The sequence below is a fragment of the Microtus pennsylvanicus genome, chromosome 11, assembly GCF_037038515.1.
Source record: "Microtus pennsylvanicus isolate mMicPen1 chromosome 11, mMicPen1.hap1, whole genome shotgun sequence".
In the NCBI taxonomy this organism is placed as follows: Eukaryota; Metazoa; Chordata; class Mammalia; order Rodentia; family Cricetidae; genus Microtus; species Microtus pennsylvanicus.
This window is the reverse complement of record NC_134589.1, coordinates 45,685,261-45,695,572: the sequence shown is the minus strand read 5'-3', so window position 1 is coordinate 45,695,572 and position 10,312 is coordinate 45,685,261.

The window sequence follows — 10,312 nt, the reverse complement described above, 5'->3', positions numbered from 1 at the left end:
CAGAAGAGGGCACCGGATCTCATTACAGATGGTTGTAGGCCACCATGTAGTTGCTGGAAATTGAACTTGGGACCTCTAAAAGAACAGCCAGTGATCTTAACCTGTGAGCCAAGAGATTATGAACATATAACAAGATTATGTTCAGTGTGCTTTGTTCTAAAATACTATATGGAAATTGCTTAATTTCCATTGAAATATTCAGGGCTGGAGAGGTTGCACCGTAGTTAGTTAACGTCACTTGCTGCTCTTGCAGAGGACTTAGTTTCAGTTCTGGCATCTATGTAGCAGCTCAAAGAACTATAACTCCAGTTACCGGGCACCTAATGCCCTCTTCTGGCTTCCTCAGGCAACAAACACACATGTGCTGCACAGGCTTACATACATGCGATATCTCTTCTGTTATCATTTAGATCTTTTGGTATTTTTCAGTATTGTAGATTCTGAAGGTAGGATCCTAGTGAATCCCATCTATGTGTGATAGCTGTGGGTGTGACCACATCCTAATGCTAAGGTGAGTTGGTAGAATTGATCTCAGCCAGGGTCTCAAATGTCTTCAGGAGTCATTTGCTAAAACAAAAAGAATATAGCAAGTGGACATGACAACTTTTCTTCCACTAGAATTAAAGTAAGCCCTCCATTGCTTTTTTTTGTTTTTGTTTTTGGTTGTTGAGCACAGTCTCAACTTTAGCCCAGGACTAAATTCTAGGGCTGCAAACTGAGACTCTGGTTCAGAAAGGAATGGAATTGTGGTCAGAAGCCACAACAGTGAACAGATAGCAGGTGGTGCTGCTTTTTTGTTTTTTGTTTTTTCGAGACAGGGTTTCTCTGTGGCTTTGGAGCCTGTCCTGGAACTAGCTCTGTAGACCAGGCTGGTCTCGAACTCACAGAGATCCGCCTGCCTCTGCCTCCCGAGTGCTGGGATTAAAGGTGTGCGCCACCATCTCCCCGCTTGTTTTTGTATTTTTGTGACAGGATTTCTCTGTGTATCCTTGGCTGTCCTGGGACTCACAGAGATGCTTCTGCCTCCAAAGCACTGAGATTAAAGGCATATACCTCTGTTGTCTGGTCTAGGGTGCTATTTTTCTCAAAAATCTCTTTTCCCTTCTATGGACCTCTATTTTTCTAATCTTTCCCCACACTTGCTCCCACATAAGTACATATAATTAAAAGCTAGGAGTCGGCCTGGTGGTGGTGGCACACGCCTTTAATTACAGCACTGGGAAGGCAGAGACAGGCTCTATAGCTACACAGAAACTGTCTTGATTTCCCCACCTCTACCTCAAAGGCTGGGAGCGGGTGAGGGGGGCACTTCTGTGGAGGCAGAGGCAGGCTGATCTCTGTGAGTCTGAGGACAGCCTGTCCTACATGGAGAAACCCTGTTTGGTAGGGGAAAAGGCTGGGATCCGCATGAGAAAGAACATGTGCTATTTGTCTTCCTCAGTCTGGGTCACTTCAATAATAGCCAGTTTCATACATATTCCTGTAAACCTTTTATTTTATATTGTGTGTCTGTGAATGAATGTCATGTGTGTCCAGAGGAGGGTGTTGAATCCATTGAAGCTAGTTACAGGCAGTTATGATCTGCCTTACAGATGATAGGAACTGAACTCAGTTCTCTGCAAGAACAGTACATTTTCTCAGCTACTGAGCCATTACTCCAGCCCAAATTTTGTTTTTGTTTATGACTATATAAAATTCCATTGTGCATATTTATCTTATTTTCATATTTATCTACTCATGGACACCTAGAATGATTCCTTCTTGCTTCAAGTGGCAGTCGAGTGGTAGTGGTGCACACCTTTAATTGCAACACTTGGGAAGCAGAGGCATTCAGATCTCTTGAGTTCAAGGTCAGCCTGGTTTACTTGGCTGCACAGCTAGGGCTACACAGAGAAACCCTGTCTTGAAGAAACCAAAGGAAAAAGGAGAGTGGCAGTACGCAGACATGTGCAAGTATCAATGCTAAGATTTAGATTCTTTAGGGCATATGCCAAAGACTGATGAGGGTAGTTGACTTTTTAGATTCTTAATTTTTTACAAACATAATAATGTTATCATTTGGGAATTTCACATAACATACCCCAATCACATTCACTTCCCAGTCCTCACAGGTCCACCCCCAATCCCCTTTTTTAAGCCATGGGTTCACTACATAGCCCAAAATGCCCTGGAATTTGTTATATAAACCAGACAAACCTCAAACTCAGAGGCCTGCCTGTCTCTGCCTCCAAATCTTGGGATTAAAGGCGTGTGCCATCATGTCTGACGTATTCTTTAAACTTTTGTTTATTTTGTGAGTATGAGTGTGTTTGCGCACCCCGTGGCATGCATGGGAGTCAAAGGACAGCTTTAGGAATCAGTTTTCTCCTGCCATGTATGTCCAGGCACTCAAATTCAAGTTGCTAGGCTTGGCAGTGGTACTCAATTAGCTGTCTGGACATTTCAGTGGTTATGTTTTTAGGAGTTTTCTTGGAGTCCCACATACTTACATAGCCTAAGTTTGCTTTTTTAAGTCGTGGTAACTAACCTTCCTGCCTCAACCACCCGAATTGTAAGAGTATATGCATGACCACCAAATCTAGGAAACAAAGGCCTCTGAAATATTAGAAATAATTGAAAACCAGCTTGTAACTATGGTTGTATAGTAAAAAAAAAAAACCTTTGAATTGTATGTAAAATGAATGATATGATGTAAGCTGTTCTTCAGTGATGCAGCTCCGTGATACTGAGCCTGCCCTGCATGTCCAAGGCTCTGGGCTCAGGCCCCAGTACTACAGAATAATAAACCTGTGCAAGCCTATCATAAAAATACGGTCTGTTGGGTAATGGCTATACTTGAGATGGGAAGAATGCTTGCCCAGCACACAAGAAGTCTTGGATGAGATCCCCATCACAAGCTGGACATGATGTGTACCTGTAGTTCTAGCATTTGGGTTTGATTTTATTGTTGGGTTTGGGTGGGTGGTGTTTTTGTTTTGTTGTTGTTTCAAGACAAGGATCTCACTACATAGTCCTATATATATTAGCAGGCTAGCTTCACACTCATAAGAGATCTGCTTGTCAAATCCTGGGATTAAAGGTTTTTTACCAGCATGCCCTGTTAATTCCACCATTTGGGATGTGGACACAGAAGGACCTGTCTTTAATCCTAGCACTGGGGTGGCAGAGGCATCAGGGAATCTCTTGAGTTGAAAGCCAACCTGGTCTACAAAGTGAGTTCTAGGCAAGACAGGGCCACACTGTAATACCCTGTCTCAAAAAGCAACAGAAAATCCAGGCTAGCTGGGCGGTGGTGGCACACGCCTTTAATCCCAGCACTCGGGAGGCAGAGGCAGGCGGATCTCTGTGAGTTCGAGACCAGCCTGGTCTACAGAGCTAGTTCCAGGACAAGCTCCAAAGCCACAGAGAAACCCTGTCTCGAAAAACCAAAAAAAAAAAAAAAAAAAAAAAAAAAAGAAAAAAAGAAAAAAGAAAAAAAAAGAAAATCCAGGCTGGAGAGAAGGGTCAGTGGTCACTTGTTGCTCTTGCAGTGAACCTAAGTTTGTTTCCCAGCACCCACACGGCAGCTCACAAACCATCTGTTAACTCCAGTTCCAGGCACTCCTATGCCCTTTACTGACTTCTGCAGGCACATAGCACATATACATGCATGCAGCCAAAACACTCAAATCTAAATTAAAGATACATGTACTGTATAATTAAAAAACACCTGAGAAAGTCATAGAAAGTTGATCTGTGGACTGGAAATTAGATGATAAAATGAAGTATATGTTAATCATGTTGGGCATCATGATGATATTGTCAGTGACTCTAACAGTATATCAGTGACACTGGGGTAGACAGAATAATGTTCTGCAAAGATGCCCACATCATAATCCCTGAGACCTCTAAGGATTTATCTTAGTGGTGGAAGGGATGTGGCTTCTGTGGTCTGAATGTTGATTCTGGATTATCTTTGGCTGCCCAGGTCAATCACACCTTTCTATTCACAATGCAAGAAGGCCAGTAAGATGACTTAGCAGGTAACATCTGACAACTTGAATTCCATCCCTCGGACCCACATAGGAAAGAAGTAACCCCCCTGGGTTTCCCTCTAACCTCCACGTGCATGCTGTGCAATGCACACATAAGTTACAAAATGTACTAAATCTGAAAGATGTCGCCAAGCTTTACATTTGGGACACAGTGAAAGGAAGCTGGATCAAAAATCTTTTCTGTTTTTTATAGTGCTGAAAGATATCCTACATCTGCTGAGGACAATTGTCATCAACAGTCTTACTCAGCTATGGACCTTGTCTTAGTTATGGTTTTATTGCTGTGAAGAAACACCACAGCTGGGCGGTGGTGGCGCACGCCTTTAATCCCAGCACTCGGGAGGCAGAGGCAGGTGGATCTCTGTGAGTTCGAGACCAGCCTGGTCTACAAGAGCTAGTTCCAAGACAGGCTCCAAACCACAGAGAAACCCTGTCTCGAAAAAAGAAAAAAAAAATAAAGAAACACCATGACCACAGGAACTCTTAATCAGGAAAACATTTAACTGGGGCTGGCTTACCATTTAAGGGGTTTTGTCTATTATAATGGTGGGACATGATGGTGTACAGGCAGACATGGTGCTAGAGAAGGAGATGAGAGTCCTACATCTTGATCCATAGGCAGCAGAAGAAAAAACTCACATCAGGCAGTGGTGGTGCATGCCTTTAATCCCAGCACTCTGGAGGGACAGGAAAGTGGATCTCTGAGAGTTTGAGGTTAGCGTGGTCTACAAAGTGAGTTCCAGGACAGTTAGAGCTGTTACACAGAGTAACCCTGTTTGGAAGACAAACAAACAAACAACAAAAGACTGTCACACTGGCCAGACTTGAGTTTATAAGACTTCAAAGCCCATGTGTACAGTGACACACTTCCTTCAACAAGGCCACACCTCTTAATAGTGCCAATCCCTATGGGTCATTCATTCACACGGCACACCTACCAGAAAGAATACACCCACTCCTGCAATAGTGGCATCACTGCTATGGGAGTAACCAACCATTTCTAACTGGGTGTAGAAGTTCCTAGAGGGGAGCTACTGCTGCTCTATTGGTCAATAAGTAGGGGCCTACAAGATGACTCACCAGGTGAAAAACACTTGCTGCCAAGACAGATGGCCTAAGTTGTTTGGCTAATTTTTTAAACTTTTATGTGTATGAATGTGTTGCCTGTGTGTATGTATGTGTATGCAAAGCATATGCATGCATTGCCCTTGGAAACAAGAAGAGGGCATTGGATCCCCTGGAATTCAAGTTAGTGATGGTTTTAAGCCACCATGTGAAGGCTGGGAAGTGAACCCAGGTCCTCAAAAGAACAGATAACTACTTAACTACTGAGGGCTTTGTCTAGCCGTCTCTCCATTTAGAGACAGGCTCCAACCTTATCTCTGGCAGGCCTCAAACTCACAGAGATCACCTGTCTCTGCCTCTGGAGTGCTGGGATTAAAGGTGTGCATTACCATACCTGGCTGTGACACAAATTCTAGTTCTGGGAACACAAAGTGCAAAAAGAGAACTAACTCCAGCAAGGTGTTTTTGGGCCACATTCAATCCTGTAAGTCCATGTGCCCATACACTCTAATAAAATGTAAAATTTAATAGGGGCTGGAGACAGGACTCTGTGGTAGAGCATATACTTCTCTTCCAGAGGACCTGAATTCAGTTTCCCATACCCACGTCAGGTGGTTCACAACAGCTCCAGTGCAACTGACTTCTTTGGGCACCTGTGATCACATATACACACACCCGTCACACACAAACACATAATTAAAAAGTAAATCCTTGAGGCAGGTAGTAATGGCATATGCACTTAATCCCAGCGCTCAGAAGATAGAGACAGGTGGATCTCAACTTCAGCTACACAGAGAAAACTTGTCTTGGGGGAAAAAAAAACAACAATTTAAGCTGAGTGTGGTGACACATGCCTTAATGCCGAGGCAGGTAGATTTCTGGGTTTGAGGGCAGCTGGTCTACATAGTTCCAGGCCAGCTAGCACTACATAGAGTCACCCTGACTCAGAAAACAAACAAAACGTAAGGCCAGACAGTGTTGGTACACCAGCACTTAGGAGGTAGAAGCCATTGGATCTTTGAGTTCAATGCCAGCCTCCTGGTCTACAGAGCAAGTTCCAAGATAGCCAAGGCTAGACAGGGAAACCCTGATTCGAAAAACAAACAAGAAAAAAAAAGAATGTATAAATGAATATGTAAATAAACTAATGAAGCCAGACATACTGGGCCATGCCTTTAATCCCAGCACTCAAGCCGGGCGGTGGTGGCGCACGCCTTTATTCCCAGCACTCGGGAGGCAGAGGCAGGCGGATCTCTGTGAGTTCGAGACCAGCCTGGTCTACAAGAGCTAGTTCCAGGACAGGCTCCAAAACAACAGAGAAACCCTGTCTCGAAAAACCAAAAAAAAAAAAAAAATCCCAGCACTCAGGAGGCTGAGGCAGGTGCACCTCTGTAACTTCAAGGCCAGTGTGGTCTACACACTGAGTTTTAGGACAGCCAGAGCTACATAATGAGAACCTGACTCAAAAATATCTGCAAAAAAAAACAAAAAACAAATGGTATTATGGTATTAGATGTACCATAAGATGCTCATAAGATAAAGGAAGACCAGCATTGAAGGCCAAATTTAAAGAGCTAAGGGAAGGGGTTCTTCCCCAGAGCCTCCAGAATGAACCCCATTTTTGGCAGTGTTTTTTAATCCTCTCCCAGAACTTAGTGATAAACATGGGTTGTTTTGAGCCTCACAGTTGGTGGTAGTTACAGCAGCAATTGGAAAATCTTACCAAGTTATCTCCATGAGTCTTTGGATTCAACTGGATTATTTTTAGCACGGATTCCCAGGAGTAGGATTACTGAGTCACAGTGATTGCTACATCTCAGTATCTCATTTTCAAAAAGATGTTTACCAATCGTCAGTGCTACCATCTCTTTCAAACATAATTTAGGAAGTTTAAAATGTATCTTACATGATTATGTGACGACTGTACTTAAGATTTTTTGTTTGTTTACTTTTAGATATAGCTTGGCCAGGTGTTGGCTGTCCTAGATTTGCAAACCAGGCTGGTTTTGTATTTGGAAAGGTTTCCTGCCTCCACTTCTTCAGTACTAGGATTAAAGATAACATTTCTTTCTTTCTATCTGTCTCTATCTATCTATCTATCTATCTATCTATCTATCTATCTATCTATCTATCTATTGGCAGGATCTCTCTACACAGCTCTGGCTGTTCTGGAACTCACCATATAGACTACTCTGACACAAACTCATGGGATATCCTCCTGCCTCTGCCTCCTGAGTATTAGGATTAAAGACATAAGCCCCCTATACTCAACTGAAAATCTATCTTCCTAAAAAATCAAAACCTCTTTGCTTTCCTGAATATTGAACCAAGGACCTTGTGCATGCTGGACAAGCTTTCTTTTGTTAAATTATACCTCAAGCTGGGCGGTGGTGGCGCATGCCTTTAATCCCAGCACTCGGGAGGCAGAGGCAGGCCGATCTCTGGGAGTTTGAGGCCAGCCTGGTCTACAAGAGCTAGTTCCAGGACAGGCACCAAAGCTATCAGAGAAACCCTGTCTCGAAAAAACAAAAACAAAATAATAATAATAAATAAATAAAATAAAATATACCTCAAGCTCTAGTTTATTTGTTTGTTTTGTTTTTTAAAACAGGGTTTACCTGTGTAGCTCTGGCTGTCCTGGAACTCACTCTGTAGAAGAGGCTGGCCTTGAATTCACAGAGATCCACCTAATCTGTCCCAAGTGCTGGGATTACAAACGAGCACCACCACCACCTGGCTCCAAACTCTTTTTTTTTTTGTTTGTTTTTTTTTTTTTTTTTTTGTTTTTCGAGACAGGGTTTCTCTGTAGCTTTGGAGCCTGTCCTGGAACTAGCTCTTGTAGACCAGGCTGGCCTCAAACTCACAGAGATCCGCCTGCCTCTGCCTCCCGAGTGCTGGGATTAAAGGCGTGCGCCACCACCGCCCCGCTCAAACTCTTTTTTTTTTAAACTGACACTGTGCATTTATTTATTTATTTATTCATTTATTTATTTATTTATTTATTATATATACAATATTCTGCCTGAATGTATACCTGCAGGCCAGAAGAGGGCACCAGATCTCATTGCAGATGGTTGTGAGCCACCATGTAGTTGCTGGGAATTGAACTCAGAACCTCTGGAAGAGTAGCCAGTGCTCTTAACCTCTGAGCCATCTCTCCAGTCCCCCACTCTATATATTTTTTTAAATATTTATTTATTATGTGTATAATACTCTGTCTGTATGTATGCCTGCTGGCCAGAAGAGGGCACCAGACCTCATTACAGATGGTTGTGAGCCACCATGTGGTTGCTGGGAATTGAACTCAAGACCTTTGGAAGAGCAGGCAATGCTCTTAACTGCTGAGCCATCTCTCCAGCACCCCCCCACTCTATTTTTATTTTTATTTATTTTTTTAATTTTTTAAATATTTATTTATTATGTATACAACATTCTGCCTCCATGTATGCCCACATGCCAGAGGAGGGCGCCGACCTCCTTACAGATGGTTGTGAGCCACCATGTGGTTGTTGGGAATTGAACTCAGGACCTTTGGAAGAGCAGGCAATGCTCTTAACCGCTGAGCCTTCTCTCCAGCCCCTCCCCTCTATTTTTAAAAAGAAATATATATCTCAAAAAACCAAAACAAACAACCAATAAAAGAAATATGTATGGGGGCCTTTTCAGGATTAATACAAACTGGCTTCACACTGTACATCATTCTGCCTCAGCTTCCTGAATGTAAGGAGTACACACTTGTGGCACCATACTTGGCTTACTTGTTTAAATAAAGTTTGCCCTGAATGGTGGTGGTGAACACCTTTAGTCCCAGCACTTGAGAGGTAGAGGCAGGCAGATGTCTGTAAGTTCGAAGCCAGCCTAGTCTACAGAGCAAGTTCCAGGACAGGCTCCAAAGCTATACAGAGAAACCCTGCTCAAAAACAAAACAAAACAAAACAAAAACACGAAAGAAAGAAGTTTGGCACAAATCTCTAATCGGGGCAGGGACAGCCAGATCTCTGTGCATTCAAGGTCAATCTGGTCAGCAAATTGAGTTCAGACTAGCCAGCATTATATAGTGAGACCCTATCTCAAAAGAAATTAATAAAATAGACCTTTAAAGTAAAATGATTTGTTTTCATAGCTGGACATGGTGGCCCACACAATCAGTCCCCACACTCAGGAGGCAGAGGCAGGGGCCATCTCTGAGTCTGAGGTCAGCCTGGTCCACATTGTGAACTACAGAACATTCAGAGCTACATAGTAAGACCCAGTCACAACACACACACATATTTTCCCCATGTAGACCAAACTGGCCTCCAACTATCTTTTTTGGATTTTATTCATCTAGTCGTGAATAAATTATTTGTTATTCATTATCTAATGATACCCTGTGGAATCTGAGAATTGAATTCTGGTTTTCTTGGCCCCAAAGGTCTTTACCCACTGAGCTTTCCTGTTGGCCCCTTCTTGAGAGCCTCACTGCTCTTCTTTTTGAGGAAAGGTCTGTGTTTTGTAGGCTGACCTGGAACTCTGCACTCAAGTGATTCCCAGCTTCCCGAAGGGCTGGGATTATGGGCATGTGGAGAGCCTCTTGGGGTGTGCCTGTCACGCCCCTCCTTGCCCTTTCTGTTTTGAGATAGTTTCATGTAACTCAGGGAGTGTTTACCTGTTTTTGTCAAACTCCCTGTCTCCCTCCAGCTTTATTGGAATAGTTTAAAATTACATTTTGTAGAACTTGATTTTTCCAACTTTTGAAGACTATTTACAGGGGTTGGAGAGATGCACAGCAATTAAGAGCACTGGTTGCTCCTGCAGGGAACCTGGCTTCAGTTCACAGCACACATATGGTACCTCCCAACCATCTGTTACCACAGGATCCAAGGAAGCTCCCTTCTGGTCTCCAAGGGCCCTAGACATACATGATGTACACCTACATACAGGCAAAACCACTATATACATAGTTACAATAAATAAATCTTAAAAAAACAAAACCAACCTGACTACAACAAATGAAACACAGTTGCCTAAGTGATATAATATACTTAAATATCTTGATTGCTAGGAAAATGCACCTTGCGATGCCTAGGGAGGGTTTATGCTTGATGTGTAGCTGAGGGTGGCCTCAAACTCCCAATCTTCCTGCCTTGGTGTCTTCAGTGCTGGGATTACAGGTATGTACCACCACACCAGGTTTATCAGTCCTCCTTTTCAATTTCATGCTTGTCATTCTA